The 19049-nt window shown below is 32.7% G+C and overlaps 1 long non-coding RNA gene across 1 annotated transcript in view; it reads left to right on the plus strand.

Annotated features, from left to right (window-relative positions):
* LOC141558465 (uncharacterized) overlaps nucleotides 1-19049 on the plus strand; it is a 97327-nt gene that overhangs the window by 41176 nt on the left and 37102 nt on the right. The window contains exon 4 of the long non-coding RNA XR_012487074.1: nucleotides 3902-3980. This is a non-coding gene — a long non-coding RNA (uncharacterized LOC141558465). The remainder of the gene's footprint in view (nucleotides 1-3901; nucleotides 3981-19049) is intronic.

Raw genomic sequence — 19049 nt, forward strand, 5'->3', positions numbered from 1 at the left:
TCTACAATTTATTGATGTGAACATGCCCTTCACCAGCCCAAATGCTTTCTCAATCTGTATGATCTTTGTCCCTGTTGATCCAAGGACTTTCTACAGGGGAACCTTCCAAAGTGCTGAACATTACCTCTAGGTCTTTTTCTATTTCTTTGGTACTATTGGAGCACTCAGACTGTCCATCTGCTCTCTTGTTTTTGTCATATGGCTGGCCCAACTCATTTTCCTTAATGTTATACCACTTCATAGTTATAAGTTGCCATTGAAAATATGCTGAAACATATTTGTACTTCTCATATGTGTCTCTTCATTATCCGCTGAATGACTTGAAACTTTATTTCTTAGGAAATTATAGTGTTCCATGATTTGTAACCATATAGCATCTTTTGTAGACATATTGAGCTGAAAAGATAAGTCAGTAAAATAGGCACCTTGGGATAGCTAAAAGTAAGGAGCATTCCTAAATAGAATCAGCTCATTTCCCTCTGATTTAATTTTGATCCTAATTCATTGTCCATCTATAACACCAGTACTAAATGTATTATATGTACTAATTTAATAAATCAATGTACGACCCATACAATTGCATGCTTGGACAATATGCATTTTTAATCCATTGAGTTTTTCCTATGTGAATTATTAGACCATTATCTTTTGAATGATTATGGACCTTGTTGAAGATCATTTATTTATTTTGCTAAAGCAATTGGGGTTAAGTGACTTGTCCAGGGTCACACAGCTAGGAAGTATTAAGTATCTAAGGCCAGATTTGAAGTTAGATCTTCCTAACTTCAGGGCTGGTGCTCTATCCACTGTGCCACCTAGCTGCCCCTCTTCCCCTCCAATTGAAGATTATTAACAGTATATCCTCATACAATAGCAAACAAAATAAAACAGTGGAAGCAAAACCAAATCTATAGCAAACTTGTTATGGGTCTCAAATAATTTGTCTTCTTAAGATTAGAGAAATGATTATTTATCTTGTATATTTAATAGTTAATTGTTGAATCAGGCCAAGGTTTTCCGCTTTTTTATTTCTTTATTCAAAAATCAGGCAGACTTTGAAGTGCAGGGCTGATTCTGAGAGGAAAACTCAGATCTGTTCAGAAAGTATTCTTAGGTGAATTTGTGGATCCCAACTTTGGGAAATGTGGGTTCTACCTTTTTCCAGACAGATGAAATTAATATAGGCACATCTCTTTGACCAAAAAAAAATACCATCTGAATGATCAGAGTCACATAACCCAGCCCTTCATTACAATAGCTCAAGTTCTTATTATAATATTCATTCTCTTATAAATTGTTAAATATTTTTTACCTTCAGGAACACTCATTCTTCCAAGGGTATATAAGTTTTGAGTGGATTCTATGATTTGTGTTTGGCCTAAGAGTCAAATGACAATTCTTTTAATAATATGCAATTATTAGTAATAAACATGATTAATTAACCCAAAACTATATCTCTTTAATTTTTTTATGGGTCATAGGACATTTATAGATGCAACTGATAGGACAAGAAATGTTTAAAAATGGAAAAATTGTTCTCATTTCCATAATTATACATATAATTATAATAATTTCCATCATCAATGAAAGAGGAACCTTGATATTTGGACATTAAGTTCTAAAATGTACCAGGCAAAGAAGTGAAATGACATTTAGGAATATGAAGCTGAGAAAAGTGCTTGGACCAGACCAATTACACACAGAACAATTCTGTGCTAGGGATGAAGTAATCTTGAAAGCATTGAGAAAGTTTGCTTTATAAGGTTTTTCTGGCACTGGAATTGTTTTTTAATGGAACAAATCAGAGACAATATTAATCCTCCCAAAAGGTATTGAAGACAATGTTGACCTAAATTATCATCTTTCCAATATCTTTATGAGAATGATGTACATGTGTATAGCACCTAAGGGCACTTCCATTTAGTAAAGAAATTGCAGAGAAAGATATTGATTGTTAAAGAAACTCTGTGAGACCACAGTGCATTGATCTTTAATTATTATATGTAGGACATAATTAATTCAAAGCAAAGCAATTTAAAGAGTAGCATAGTAACCCCAACCCCTCTTAATTCTACTACCTAATTCTAATCCTTCCATGAATTATTTCCTATTTATCTTGTATATATCTGTATATCATCTTCCCATTGCATTGTACATATCTGTTTGTGTATCATTTTTCTATTTCTTTGTATATATCTGTTTGTATATCATCTTCCCATTGCATTGTATGTACCTCTTTGTATATCATCTTCCCATTAGATGGTAAGCTTCTTGAAGGCAGGAACTGTCTTTTTGGCACTTTTTTTGGTGTCCCAGGCACTTAGTACATTGATTGTCACATAGTAGGCACTTAATATTTATTAAGAAAAGTAACAAAAAACATTCTCTCCTCTCCATATTTCTCCACATATATACATTTCTGCCTCTGAAGACACTACTAGACAGAGCTCTTTGTGGCTGGGGAGCTTCTCAGTATTTCTATATATTGTCTTCAGTTGCAGTCCTTTGCATAGCTTCCCAATAGGAAAGTGGGCTTGATTGTGCTCTTTTAATTCAAACTTCAGAATCTTTAAAAATTATAGTTTTTATTTTTATTTTTAAGAAAAAACAAACACTAAACATGGTTTCACAATCCTTGAAGGGGGAAAAAAAACCCTCCTTATTCTTTTTTCCCTCTTTATAGAGTGACATTTCCCTTAGAATCTTGGCTAGGAGAACTTTCATTTTTAGTAGGAAACTCAGCCCCAGGTGTTTACTTCTTTAGGACAAAGAGGTTAGACTCTTCTAGGTAAGAGAGTGTACCCTGAGGCTAAAGTCTGTCTTCTCTTTGGAATAAACTTTCTGGTTACTGGACTTGGGGTTCTTTGTTTACAATCTCACTGTGGCATAAGGTAAACATTCTGTTCCTCCTGATTTTAATCTCTGAAGGCTAGACTATATTTAGTTATTACTTACATAAGGGCTATTTACCCAATAAGAACAAAATGACTCTGAAGTTTGGGGTTCCCTAGTTTGGTTTTCTTCCCATGTAGATGAGTGGATAGAGAAAAGACAGAAAAACTTGTTCCCTAAAGTCAAGGAGCAAGGCAATTTTTTCTTCTATCTACTTGACTCCATTAATGTACTTTTATATATAAATTTGGCTCTTATTTCTTCTCTTCAGTGAAAAATGGATTGTCCCTACAAATCCCACGGAGCACATTGAGATGTCTATGGACCTACAAAACAGTGTACAAAAATGAACAAATATGCATTTTACATGACAACATAACTGAAACAGTTAAGTTTTGTATAAGACTCATGGAGGTACCTAATATATGATTTTCATATTGCATGTTCTTAGCTGTGGTTCATGTAACAACACAATACATTAGGGTAAATAATCACAGCACAAAAGAGAATTTTGCATACCAAAATACAGGTCCTATATAACACATAACACATAGCAATACATCCACAAAAATATATAGTAGACATCAGTATTAAACGTTTATTGGCATTTATACTTTTCATATATAGAGTATGAATTGGTAATGCTTTCCTTTGAATTATATTAGTCACAAATCTTATATTTTTAATAGACAATTTTGGCTAGTAAAACCTATTTTATTCTAGTGTAAGTGTTCTTTCTTGATTCAAGTGTCCAAAGTTATTCTGTGTATCCATATGAAAATGCCCTGAATAACAACTGCTATTTGGTACCATGTGTGGGATTAGTTGTGACTTGGATCAATCCTTTGTTGTATAGATAGCTCCAACTCTTCCCATTGGTTCAATGGTAGAGTGCCTCTTGGAGAATGAAGTCTGTGACCTTGAAGATTATGTCCTTATTTCTTGACTTGAATAACTATTTTTTCCATTTGTCAGCACAACAAAACATTTTCTACTTTTAACTTTACAGTGACTTCCTGTGATTATAAGTGGAATGGTTTTCTACAAATCTGGTGATGAGGTCAGACTCTGCATCTTTGAAACCTAAGGTAAACTCTGTCCCTAACTTGTTGAACATCCGCTTCTATTGAACCGAGTTTGCTTTTGCCTCTTAAGTGCATCCCACATGTGTGAGGTCATGCAATCCAAATTTATATACAAAAATAACTGTACCTTTTTATTTCCTCTCTGTTGGTAGTGTCCTTACATCAGACTGTTGTGACCTCTTAACTGTAGATGGAAGGGTCCTGTTTGTCATTCAGTTTTTCTCAGCAGGTTTTTCTATTAATTATTTTGGTAGCTCCCACATGAAAAGGTCATCTGGAACTAGTCAGAGTAGGGTTTTCCCAAGAGAGTTCACTTTTTTTTTCCAATTCTGGAATTATTCTCCAACCAATTACTCTCTAGATCAAACAATCATAATCAGGCTATTTTTATTCTAACTCAAGAAATTTCATGTGCCCTCAGATCTTGGTGGCATTTCATGCTTTCTTCCATATACTTGCTCCAGGAGTGGGCTGGTAAATATTTAATAACCAGCTCTCTGAAGAAAAAAAAACATTTTTAAATTTAACCTACATCATTAAAATTTTCTCTATCACTTTCTAAAACTTAGAAAAACAAAACAATAAATCGAGACCTGATTTGTAGTATTGCTTAATTTTGAGATGTAAAAATTCATACTTTAAACTTAACAATCAGCTCCAATGCATCATTGATTTCTTCCAGTTTGACCTCATCTGCTTCTTCAGGTTTTATAACTTCTTAATCAGTTTCCAAAGTTGACTAAGTACATGTGCCAACAAAATGAGTAGATTTTTCCCTTTTGTGCAGGAAGGTAGACTGTTTGAATTTAGAATATTCCTCAAAGGTCTTTCTCCTCCAACAAGGTCTATCTCATGTATGTCTAAATCATACAAGATTCTTTGGATGATGAAACAACAGAGAACTTAGATTACTGCATATGGAATGAATCATAAAACAAGGAGGTGTTTGTTCACTAAAGGTATTTGTTACTCTGTCATAGATAATCTTTTATACAAGATCCAAATGAAAAAAGGGATTTTCTGCATGTACTGAGATCTTCTAGGTATTTCTGATTGCAGGTGATACTATGTTGATTACATCCTGCTAGAACAAAAATTGTTTTAAAAAATGCATGTTAACTTTATCAAAGTAATAAATATTAACTATTTGCTCTTTCTAATTTCTTTTACCTTTTGTATACTTTCTCTCTTATCACCCTGGATTTCTTTTACTTTTATTTTACATAGATTTACCATATTCAACATGCACAACTGTGTCCTAAGTCTTTTTTTTTTTTTAAATCTGCATCACTTTATATATCCATCCCTATTTCTTTATATTCTTCTTATCTGTAATTTTATAGCATGATACTCTTCCATTATATTCACATTACCCAATTTGTTCAGTCATCCCTCAATCACTGAGAGTATCTTTAGTTGTTTATTCAGTTGTTTTTATCATTTGGGGGAGTATGATTAATAAAACATTTTATTCAGTTGTCTTGAAGCAATTAATTTTTGTAATTTTTTTGTACAGATAGCTATTTTCTCTTTCAGCAATCCTTAGGGCATAATTCTAGCAGTGGGATCACCACATGCAAAGCCATGAATAATTTTATAGCTTTTAGAGTTTGCCAAACCACTTTCCAAAAAAGTCACCACATTTCATAGTTCCATCAGCTCTGAATATGTGCCTGTCTCTTCCCAGCCTTACCAGCATTAACTTCTAGCAATCTTTTCAGTTTATTGGGTGAATGGCAGTGTCTTAGTTGTTTTAATCTGTATTTATTTGGTTATTAAAATGTTTGAACAAGTTTTATTTGGTTATTAATTATTTGTTTCTTCAAATAATTATTTATTCATATTATTTCACTGTTTATTCATTGGGGAATGATTACTGCATTAATTTTTTGTAGATTTTAAGTGTCAGATTTTTACTAGAAATATTTATTTTAAAGATTTTTTTGTTATCTTATTTCTTCTTTATTTTGTATGATTTTTTTGTTGTATAGAAATCTTTATTTTATTAAGATAATCAAAGAAATCCCAGATTTCTTTTAAAACAATCAATAAGAAACATTTAATAAGTTCTTAGTCAATTTTATAAGAATGAATTGCTTTGGTCACTAGAAATAAAAAAAAAAGAAAGAAATGATGGGCATATAGGGAACAACAGACTTGTAATTGGCCATAAGAATCCTATGTAACTCTGGGCCTGCATAGGAAATATTAGGCCAGTTGAGAGTTTCTTAGTCCAATGGTAGGCCTATCTGGTAGTGGAAGAGCTCCTGACAAATCAATAAGAGGAAATTAATTACAGAGTAACAGGGGGAGAAAGGAATTTTTCTTTCTCCTTCTTGCTCTCTCCCATATATAGTTGTTTCCTCTCCATCCTTCTAATTGATTCATTTTATAGTATATTTTAAGATCTTGTAAAGTTCTCTTCCTCCTTTTGAAAAAATCCTTGATGTTCTTATATATTTATTCTTCCATATAAAATTTTCAATTGTTTTATCTAATGCTATGAAGTAAGAACCTGGATTTTTGGTTCAGTATTGAATTATAGATTTCTATTAATTGGAATTGCTTTGTCACTTATGCTATATTACTCTATCCAGACTTGAATATTAGATATTGTTCCAATTCTTTAATTCTTTATTTCTGTTAACATTATTTTATTTTGTCATTATATAGGTTCTATGTTAAATAGGTTCTATTTTTTTGATAGTGCAATGCCCAAGAACTTGATAAATTTTTTGTCATTTTAAATGGCATTTCTTTTTTAAAGTAATTTTTTCTGGTTCATATATATTTTATTTTTATATATATATATATATATATATATATATATATATATATATATATATATACATACATATATATAATATATACTTTCCTTTAATCTCATGTTCTATGTGCAATGAAAGAAGATGTACATTTTCTCAATTATTTTCCAGAACCAAGGCTAGTCATTATCATTACATATTTTATTGTTCATTTTAATTGTTCTTTAGGATTACATTATTACAATTATTGTATATATTGTCTCCTGGTTTCATAGATTATACTTTTCATCAGTTCCTATGTATACTAATTTTTTTCTGAATTCTTTATATTTGTTTCTTCTTCAACAAATTTTCATTTCAATAATAATCCATTATAAATCTTTGTTTAATCATTCCTTGATCCATAGAATGGCTAGGTGGCTCATTGTATAGAGTATAGGACCAAGAGTCAGGAAAACTCACCTTCTTGCCTTCTTGAGTATCTGGTCTCAGATACTTAATTAGCTGTGTAATCTGGTCAAGTTATTCATCCCTGTTTGCCTCCATTTTTTATTCTGTAAAATGAGCTGGAGAAGGTAATGACCAATTACTTGCCAAGAAAATTTCAAATGGCATCATAAAGAGTCAGACATGACTGAATCACATCAACAATCAGTGGATACCTGTTTTTGTTGACAATTCCTTGATCATTTGTTTCTTATTTTACCTATTTTTTTTTTTTACAGGTGGATACTAACCTCAACCATTTCTTTGCTATTATAGGAATTTAGGTCATGTTGGCATCCTTTAAATTTTGGTGCCTTGGAAGCAATGATCAGTCACTCTGCCCAAGTTGTGGGTTGGTCAAATAGTAGGATCATAATATTCAAAATTGAAAAAGGTCTTAAAGATCTTCATTAACACTACTCCAATTTTTCATATAGTTCAATCTTAGATATCTCATAATACAAGTTGAACTATTATTCAAATCACCATCTTCTGACTCTAAATCTGGTGTTCTTTTCATGACAGTCATGTTTATTTAATTAGTTCCTAATACAGAAGACTCTAGAATCAGTTTAATATCCATACTATTTTTCTGGATAGTTCTATAGAGGAATAAAATGAGACACTTAGTCGTTCAATGATCAATAAAAGGAGATTTACTTAGGCACAATAAGAAAAGAATATTTAACAAGCATGAGCATTGAGGACACTTTCATTTGATTCAGGTGGGCTAAGTTCTCTTACCTAAGTTGTCAGTCATTCTGCACTAGCAGAATATTTGAGCACTTATAGCCACTCATGGATATTTTGCACACAGGTGACCAGGAAGTGATACCAGTGGCCTGAGTCTTTAGTCTTCTGAACTAATGGAGTCTTGCAGAAGGTTTTAATACCTTTTAGGGAAAATAAAAAACAAAAAGCAACAGGTTAACTTGCATTGGGGACGGGGTTAGAATATTGTTCTCTTGCCAAAGATACTGCTTTTGGTTTCACATGAATGCTTTTTTTGTGTTGAGGGGAAAAATCATTTTATTGCTATACTTTCTAATGTTTTCTTTATATAAGTGGGTTTTGTGTTTTATCAATCATTATGTTATTTTAGTAGTTTAAATATATGATTTATTATGATAGTTTTCTGAATATTTAATGTTCCTTTCATTTTTGGCATATTGATGTATTATATTTGCCAGAGAGAGGCAGTCATAGCATGGAAATGGGGAGTCAGCCTCTAAGTTAAGATAACCTGGGTTCAAGTCCTATCTCATTATGACTGAGCAACCTAGTATAAGTCATTTAAACTCTTGGTGTCCCCAGACAATGATCTAAAATGTTAAAAATGGAGCATAGTTACGCATAAGCATTTGCTACTGGGGAGCTCATTGAATTTATAGTTCTAGATACCCAAAAATCTGTTTGTCTTGGGGTGGGGAAGAGGAAAGAATATGGAACTCAAAACAAAAGAAAGATTGTTAAAAATAGTTTTTTCATGTGATTAGGGAAAAATAAAACATAAAAATGCCAATATTTTGGATCTAAATTAATTATATTGATTTCTAGTTTTCATTTTCAGCCCAATCTTTGTTAGATTTGAGCATTAGATTGATATAAACTCATAGAAATAAGTCAGAAGAATAACAATTTTTTCAAAAAGTTTTGCATGATATAGAAATTATTTATTATTTAAATATTTGATGAAATTTACTTATGAATCCATATGATTCTATTACCTTTTTACAAGGTCTTATTAATGACAGGGTTCATTTTTTTCCTCTAAAATTGGTGCATTTAGGTTACCTCTTTCATATTTTGTCTACTTGGATATTGTATTTATATATTCAAGGGCAGCCAGGTGGCACAGTGGATAGAGTGCTTAGCCTAAAGTCAGAACGATTCATTTTCCTGAGTTCAAATCTGGCCTCAGACTCTTAGCAGCTGTGTCACTCTAGTCGAGTCAGTTAACCTTCTTTCCCTTATTTCCTCATCTGTAAAATGATCTGGAAAAGGAAATGTCAAATCACTTCAGTGTCTTTGCTAGGAAAACCCAAACAGGATCATGGAGAATCAGACATGGCTAGAACAACTAAACAACAATACCGACATATATGCAAATATATTTGGGAATGTATATACACACATATATACATATATATGTCGGTATACACATGTGCTTCGGTGCATGTATGCATGTTTGTTTGTGTGTGTGTGTGTGTGTGTGTGTGTGTGTGTGTGTGTGTGTTCAAATCTTCTCATTTCCCATTTCCACTCTCAATCAGAGATATGGTCCTTAGGGAGAAGTGGCTGCTACCTGGATTTCTAGGATTATCCTATGAATGAATACTCCTAAATAGTGAATGAGCCCACACTCAGCATGCTTCCTATAAGCAAACCTGCCAATAGACTCATTTTTTAGCTTTTAGCAAAGTTATTCACTAAAATGTTATAGTAAGAATAGTTGATACAAAATATCTTCTACCCCAAATCTGGGACTCACTCTCCCATAAATGCATATAAAGATTCCTAAGAAGAGTGGTCTCAAACTTATAGTTTAGTGGTTATTGACACACATGTGTAGAATGTATACGTGGGAAAGGCTGACTCACAACATCTGGTACTTTCATACTGGAAAAATTTTCTCTTTAATGTTTATTTCTCATAGAGATTCTCTTTCAAGATTTGTTTCTTTTTGGGAGTACATAGAATATATTCTCTATTGCTGAGTGAGATTGTCTTCCTTGAAGCTCTTTCTTTTGGGAGACCATTTCTTTAACCCCTTTCTGGATGGATACATTTTGTCTTACTTGTCTAGGGCCTCAATTTTTGTGAATTAAAAAAAATTAAAGTAATTAAAAATAAATTTCTCCTTCCCTATCTTCCCACCTTACATTAGAGGAAGCCATCATTTCTCTCTCTCTCTGTCTCTCTGTCTCTGTCTCTGTCTCTGTCTCTGTCTCTCTCTTTCTCTGTCTCTGTCTCTGTCTCTGTCTCTCTCTCTCTCTCTGTCTCTCTGTCTCTGTCTCTCTGTCTCTCTGTCTGTCTCTCTCTCTCTCTCTTTCACACACACACACACACACACACACACACACACACACGTCTAAATATGGCTATCAATCTATCCATAGATGCTCTATGCTCCTATTTATCTATTTATTAGTTCTTTCTTTGAAGGTGGATAGTATTTTTCTTACATAGATTCTTTGTTATTGAGTTGGATATATGATCAGAATATTTGGAATGAATAATATTCAAAATAGATTAGTTGTTCACTATTATTTTTCAAACAGTATTACTGTTACTGTGTACAACGTTCTCTTAATTCTGTTCATTTACTCTTCATTATTTCATGCAAGTCTTTTCATATTTTTCTGAAAATCCACCTGCTAATCATTTCTTATAGCATAATAGTATTCCTTCACAATCATATATCAAAACAGTTTTAGCTATTCTCCAATAGATGGGCATCTCCTCAATTTCCAGTTCTTTGCTTTCATAAAGAGAGGTGTTATAAATATTTTAGAGCACATGGGTTCTTTGCTTTTTCATTTAAATTCTTAGACTTGTTGATATATAATTGGGCAAAATAATGCCTAATAATTGCTTTGATTTTATTTGCATTAGCAGTATGTTCATCTTTTCATTTTTTATGTGGTTTTCTTCTCTTTTAGTGAGAGATGAAATGGGGAAAGAGTAGAATTGAAGAAGCAATACACACATGCATGTGTCCGCAATAGCACATATATGTGTGTATATACACACACATATATATAGTATACATATCTACATGCCTGTGTATATATATGTTGGTATTATTGTTGTTTAGTTGTTCCAGTCATGTATGGGAACTCCATTTGGGTTTTCTAAGCAAATAGGCTTATTTGTGGTTTGTCATTTATTTTTCTAGATCATTTTATAGATGAGGAAATGAGGCAAAGACAGCTGAGGCCAGATTTGAACTCAGGAAAATGAGTCTTCCTGACATGAGGTTAGATGATTTATCTATTTTACTTTATATATTTTACTTTCTCCCCCATAAAACCAATTCATAGATTTATTTATTAATTAAATAATTTTTATATTTAATTTTATTAATCTTTTTCTTAATTTTTAGGATTTTAAATCTGGTATTTAATTTTTCAAATTCTATACCTGATTTATTAATCTGCTCTTTCTCTGTTTATTGATGTAAGCTATTAGAAATATAGATTTCTTTTGATTGCTGCTTTTGTTGCATTATGTATGTATGTTCTCACATTACTATCATTTTCTTTAATAAAATTGTTGTGTTCTATTATTTATTCTTTAACCCACTCATTCTTTAAGATTAGGATATTTGATCTCTTCAATTAATTTTTAATGTTTCTATGGTCCTTTATTAAATATAATTTTTATTGCATTATATCTGAAAATTGTGGATTTAATATTTCTGTTTTTCTGCCTTTAACTATTAAGTTTTTATGTCCTAACATATGATCATTTTTAAAAATAAAGGTACCATGTACCACCAAGAAAATGTTATATTATTTTCCATTCCCACTGAATTATGTCCAGTTATTTGTTATATTTAACTTCTTTAAGATTCTATTTATCTCTTTGCCTTCTTTCTTTTTTTTATCTAGCTCTGAAAGGGAGAGGTTGAAGTTCCTCATTATTATAGTTTTGTTATCTATTTCTAGCTATAATTTATTTAGATTTTTAAAAATGTGAATGTTATAACAGTTGATCCATATAGTCTTTTTTTCCCCCCTGAGTCTGGGATTAAGTGACTTGCCCAGGGTCACACAGCTAGGAAGTGTTAAGTGTCTGAGACCAGATTTGAACTCTGGTCCTCCTGAATTCAAGGCTGGTGCTCTCTCCCCTGCACCACCTAGTTGCCCCTGATGCATATAGTCTTAATATTGATAATACTATCCTATGATATCTTTTATCATAGTGTAATTTCCATGTTTATCTCTTTTATCTAACTCTATTTTAACTTTAACAAGAATAGTAATCCTTTAAAGAACACACATTTTTACACTATTAATTCAATAATTTTTATGAAAATTTGTTTTCATCCTTCTTGTCCCCAAAATAAGAGTTTTGTTCTGGAATTGTCCCACTCACAATGCACTCTTATTGCTTTACCAAATCTGTTTTCTCCTTTTAATTTCTTTATATGCTTATAACAGCTAATTCATTCTTCCTTACTTTCTGTTTTGTTTTGCTTTATTTTTGCCATATCAGATGACTTTTTCATTTAAGGATTAACCAAACTTGTACTCAATAATAACAACTTCATACTTAATGACCTTATATACTATTTAAGGGAATATGCGATACAAGAAGAGATTGTGAGGAAAACTGGCTAGACCTGACCAAATATATGCAAGAAAATCTATGACAGAGGTAACATAATTTTAAAGGTAATTGAGAATTAGTGTCACAAGTCTCTAAAATGAAAAGATTCTGAAAAAAATAGAATAAAAATCAAAAAATGGTATTCATTCTAAAAAATAAGAAATCAAACAACTATTTACCACTTTGTCTACTTTCACATCATCATGAGGTAATGTGGTAGTGAATAGTACACAATACTTGGATTCAGAAATATCTGTGCCCAGAAATGAAGAAGGCAAGAAGTCTATATTATATTTATAAAATTTTGTGAAATTATGATTAATATCGGTGATTTCTAAATTTTTAAAAATTTGACTTATTAAAATTTTAAAAAGCAGAAATTTCCTTTTATAAATGCAATATGTCTACAAATCAAGGAACACAGTTCTTAATGGAACAAAATTGTTGGTGGTCTAGAGATTCATGAAGAGATACATGATGGGTGTACATAGGCTCTAGTAGTGAAGATTTTCAGGGCAGAGATTATAAAAGGCAGTATCAATGATATCTTTGACTAGAAGTAAAGGTGAAATAAATGATCCTATAGTAAGTAATAGAAAATCAATAGCCCAAGTGTTAAATTGATATAAAACTCATTTGAGGACTCAGAGGAAAGTTTTTTTTAGGGCATTTATGGAAGGTTTATCAAAGAATGTGATCAAGAATTTTCCAGAATTTGAAGTGGGTGTTGGATTGAGATTTTTATGGGAAATGAAATACCCACATCATTGATTCCTTAAGAAAATCACTTTAAAGAAACCAGATATGTAGTCTACTTTTTTTCTTTCTTTTTTTTTTTTTTTTTTTTTTTTTGGCATCATCAAATCCCTACCCATTCTCAGTTATCATTGCCATCTGTAAGTCCTTCTATCATTCTCCATAGTGAAGCAGGGGAGCATAAAGTTCCCTGAAGACACAAGCTTCCATGAAAAACCTAATCAAAAGGGAGAAAAATAAAGATGCTGAGAACCTTGTATTTCATTTAGGTTCACTGCCTGATTTCTGTCATGTTCATTGCCTTATTTCTTTTTTTGTTTAAGAGTGACAGGCAAAACTTATTCCCATTGGTGCTCCAAGAGTACAATGTTCTCACAAAAAGAAGAAATTTTTCAGAAGATAAAAAAGTTGGTCATCTTATTTCCAATTAAACTTTGTAGCCCCGTGTGTGTCTTTGCAGGTGTCCATGGATATCTGTTTGGGTGTGAGTGCTGTGTGCTAACCAACATTAATTTTCAGATTCAGTATCCGTAGAATTTTTCTTTCACCCTCTAAAATTCTTTGATGTTTTTAAGAGAGCTGTTCACAAAATAGGATCTTGTTCACACAGATGGCTAACTCATCAGCACTTCCATAATTAGCTAAGCAGACGGCCCCTATTCAAATATTATCCAAAAGGCAGCCAACACACCCTACAGTTAGTGTACTCATTTCTATTACTACTTAGTTATTTTGTATATGATATTTCTGTTGACTCCTGTTTCCTCTACCTGGCCTTCCTTTTTTCCCCTCCACTCTGTCAAATGTAGTCATAGGAGCATAGGAGTCAGGGCTGGAAGAGGCTACAGAAATTATCCTATTTCTTTATTTTTTAGATAAGGAAAGTCCTAGAGAAGAGAAATAAAACAGTTAATATTGTTCAGATTCTAAATGCTTTTTATGTCCTTGGCAGCTTACTTAATATGTATTTTGTTTTGTTTTTTTTCAATCAACTTTGGACTATTTTTTAGAATCACATGGAACACTGATGACATAGAACCTTAAGGTCAAATTTGCACAGGTTGTCTTCAGAGCTGGTTCTAGAAAAATGACAAATCAATGTCTCTTATTTTCCTTTTTTATTTTGTTCATAAAAACATAGTCTTAGAGCTAAAAAAATATATCAGCTCATAGACAATATAGTGGAAGAGACTTCAGAAGTAACTAATACAAGACTTGCATTTTACAGATGAGGAAACTAGAGAAGTTAAGTCCTTTTTGTTTCAGTTGCCCTTATTTTTTTTTTTTTTTTTTTTTTTTTTTGGTTCTTGTCAGGAAGAAAAATGATTTGAAAAGTCATTAACACCTTGGTGTAATTTAGCATATTGTGATATCCCTCATTTATTCTTGAAATAAGATATTCCAGGTAAGTACACTAATACCTAGGAAATATTAAAATAATCAGACCAAGGCCTCCAATGTATTGGACAGATTCTCTATGACAAAACTTCTTAAACTGTAGATTTTGAAGCCATATGAAGTCATATAGATGAATGTGGAGATTGCAAAAATTCTGGCAACAATAAAAGATTTCTGAATGCAACAACCAAAAATTAATTCAAAATTAAATGTGCAACAAATCTGAGATATTTATGGCAACACTGGCCCATTTTGCATTACATTACTTCATTACAGCCATGGTTCTGAACATAGGACATGCATACTTTGCACTGTGCATGCACTAATGTTGCCAGATTTGAGCCTGGATCAAGTAAAATTTTTTCAGGCGAAAAGGGGTCATGAATGGAAAAAGCTTAAGAAGCCCTGCTCTATGGCATATTATAGAAAGGCATGAATAAGAGAAGGTGTGGATGGATGGGAGTGAATACTCATAATAATGAAATGATAGAGCCATTAAGATATTGAATCAAGCAGTCTGGATCATTTGAAACATTTTTTTTTCTTTTCTGGTTTTCCATTGTGTTGAACTGATTTAAAAATAGATCCTTGGATAAATAAAGTATAAGCATTTGCTCAAGCATTATATTCAATGACAGGGAAACAGAGAGACAAAAAACAGTCCCTGCTCTCAAAGAGCTCTCAGTCTAAGGGAGGAGTCAATATGCAAATGACTAAAAAGATATACACAGGATAAATAGAAGACAACCAACAGAGGGAAGAACCTAAAATTCAAGGGGTTTGGGAATGTCTGGTAGGACTTTAATTGAGACTTAAAAGAAGCTGGGAAAATTCAAAGCAAAAGGCAGATAATTTATGAAAAGATAAATGAAGTGAAATGAAATTCCTTCCATGAAGAGCATTCATTAGTGAGCCCAAGATGGATTCTCCTAGTTTTCTCAAAATATAAGCTACTTGGACCTGAGTGGCTGCTGACATACAAGGCTGCATTTTAAAAGCCATCATGGGTACTATCTCCAAGAAGGCAAACCCTCCTTCCATTTCAGCCAAAACTTAGGGGAGAGATGATAAGTTTCTGAGGAAATCGGAAAGGGACATACTTTTGACTTTTGTTGACGTAAGGCATTGATGGGAAGATTTTGTAGCTCCTATAATTGTTTACTCTAAACTCCCTACCACTTTCTTTTTTATCCATCATCTATCTATTTATCTATCCATTTGCTGAGACAATTGGGGTTCAGTGACATGCCCAGGGTCACACAGCTAGGAAGTATTAAGTGTTTGAGGTCACATTTGAACTCAAGTCCTCCTGACTTCAGGGCTCTATCCACTGGACCAACTAGCTGCCCCTTCCACTTTCAATGATCCAATTAAGGTGGTTGAAGAAGGAGTTTTTCCTGGGATAATGCTAGTATCACTGGTAGGGTCCCCAATTGTATTTATTTCTGATCCAAGCTTCTTGACACTTGAACTTTTCCATTTCCCCAAGCCCCAGGTTATCTTTACTATAGGGAGTTCAGAATATTTCTTCTCAGATTCAAAATTTGACAAAACATAATCATCACACATTGACATATATCTGTTCTATGATCTTGTGTAAGTCACATAGTACTCTAGTGAAATCCCTAAAATTCTAAGTTTGAAAGAAGATGCTAATCTGCATTGGTAGAGGGAACTTCATCTATATTAATGAAATCACCCTAATCACAACTTCCAATACTGATATTGATGTTTTGGGAAAATGATACGATCCCAAACACAGAATAATAATTTATTGCATGTGCACATACTCTCAGGATCCTATTTAAAATCCTTTTACTGGATTTAGTCTGAGAGGTGATATGATACATTAATTAGAAATATGGGGCCAGGAAGATGTGGATTCAAGTTCCATTTGTGTCCCATACTGGCTGTGTGACTCTGGATAAATTTATTAATCTCCTTGTACACTAAGCAGGCTCTAAATTATAAATGGATGAGAAGGTGGCACTCTGCATTGGTAGGAGCTTTCTTACATGATGGTTTCTTATTCCCATAGGCATAGGGAAATCATGGGCCTGGCCCTGTCCATATAAATTTAACCTCTGGGTGTAATCACCTCCTAACTTTGGTGCCCAGTATATTAACTACCACTCAAAATTTTGCATTATCAAAAATATGTGGTAATTAACCCTTTATTCAAGTCATTGATAATAATGTTGAGTAGAATATGGCAAGAAAAAAAATCCATCTTGGGCTCACTAATGCTCTTCATGGAAGGAATTTCATTTCACTGTGGCACTTGACTAGAATTTCTTCCTTTCAGATCGATATAGATTCAGTAACAAATATCCTTTGGTAAGTCAACCAGTTTCAAATCCATCTTATTATATTATAAGTCAGTCAGTCATCTTATCCTCTAGAAAGTCAGAGTGAAGCACAGTTACCATCTCTTAAAAATTCCTGCTGATTGATTAAAAGAGCTAATTTAGTTGGCTCCTAAAGTTTCTTCCTAGTTCTAAAATCTAAAATCTTATGCTCTCTCCTCTTCCACCTCCAAAATGAATAAAAGAGAACCTCAGTTTTTAATCACAGTAAGATTTGGGTAGCAACAGTACAAGATTGACAAATAAGGGCTGAAGCTTAATAGGAGAGGTCTACAAATACTGTAAATTTAGATAATTAAAAGAGAGATTTCCAGGAAATCAGGTAAGGGGAGAACAAGAAGTTGACAAATGTTAAGGCAAGAAGCGTCCACTGTCCAGGAGGTCACAGAGTCAACAAGAGGAATGCTAATCAGCAAGGTTAGGAAACTGCTTTTAAGGTCAGAGGTTGCTTGTTTTCTTATTTTATCCTGTGTCCTGGGTTGAGATAGACCATAAAGAGCCTGTTGCTCAAACTGGCTTCTGACTGAGAGAGTGATAGAAATTCCCATGACCATTTTCTTTTAATTAGGACACACCTTCCATTCTGTTTTCAACTAATAATACAAATAGCTAGAATTTATATAGCATTTTAAAGTCTAAAAAGTATTTTACAAATATTATCTCCTTTTAACTATATAACTACCGTAGGAGACAGGCACTATTATTATCCCCATTGTACAAATATGTATAAACAAAATTTGTTTCATTGTGCTTTTCTTTGTTGTGTTTATTATTATTATTGCAAATTGAAGGTTTGGGGCACCCCTGTGTTGAGTAAGTCTATTGGTACTATTTTCCCAGCAGTCTGTGCTTACATCATGTCTCTAGTAATTTTGGTAATTATTGCAATATTTCAGACTTTTTGCCTTATTACCATATCTATTATAGTAATTGGTGATTAGCAATCTTTGATGTTACTATTGTATTTGATTTGGGACATCATGAACCACACCCATATAAGATAGCAAACATAATAAAAGTTGTTTGTTCTGACTGCTCCACAGAGCAGTTCTGGTCCCCAGTCTCTCTCCCTCTTCTTGGGTCTCTCTATTCTTTGAGATACAACAATATCGAAATTAGGCCAATTCATCACAATGGCCTCCAAGTGTTCAAGCGAAAAGAGTCTATTGATGAGATGTAACACTGCTACCCCTTCCTTCAGCAACCATCACTGTGATCATCACAGCCATTACATTCACCAGGTAAGAGATTATGTCTCACTGAAGGCTCAGATGATGATTAGCATGATTTTTAATAGAGTATTTTTAAAAATTAAGATATATATTTGGACATAATATTATTGCATATTTAATATAGTGTAGTATAAACAACTTTTATATGCACTAGTAATTTCTGTGAATTATTTTGTTGTGGTATTTGTTTTTATTGTAGTGGTCTGAAAGTAAATCTAAAATATATCTAAGGTATAGCTATAAAGTGAGGCAAACAGATTAAGTGACTTGTCCAGGGTTACTTAGTTAGTATCTGAGGCTGGATTTGAATTCAGTCCTTCCTGTCTGCAGGTCCAGTGGACAGGATATCAATTCATTACTTCACCTCGCTGCCAAATAAATGAAATAACTATGTAAATGTGTTCTAATGAGGAACTAGAATTTAAGAATAATCTTGGAGGGCCAAACACATTTCTGTATCATTTTATGTTCCTAATTCTTCTTAATTATGATGGTGATGATGATAAAAAATAGTTATTAAGCAAAAATATTCATTTTAATAACCCCTATTGGGTTTCAGAGCTGTTTCTTACCAAAGGCATTTCTTAAAAGTATTAATATCCTTTCCTTTTTGAGTATTACAAACATACATGAATAGAACATTTTCCACTATAGTGTTTTTTAATACAGCCCAATACTGCTGGACTGGTACAGAGTACTAGATGGTTTCTTGGAGCCTCCTTGGAAAAGATAAAG

The sequence above is a fragment of the Sminthopsis crassicaudata genome, chromosome 2 (genome assembly GCF_048593235.1).
Source record: "Sminthopsis crassicaudata isolate SCR6 chromosome 2, ASM4859323v1, whole genome shotgun sequence".
Taxonomy (NCBI): Eukaryota; Metazoa; Chordata; class Mammalia; order Dasyuromorphia; family Dasyuridae; genus Sminthopsis; species Sminthopsis crassicaudata.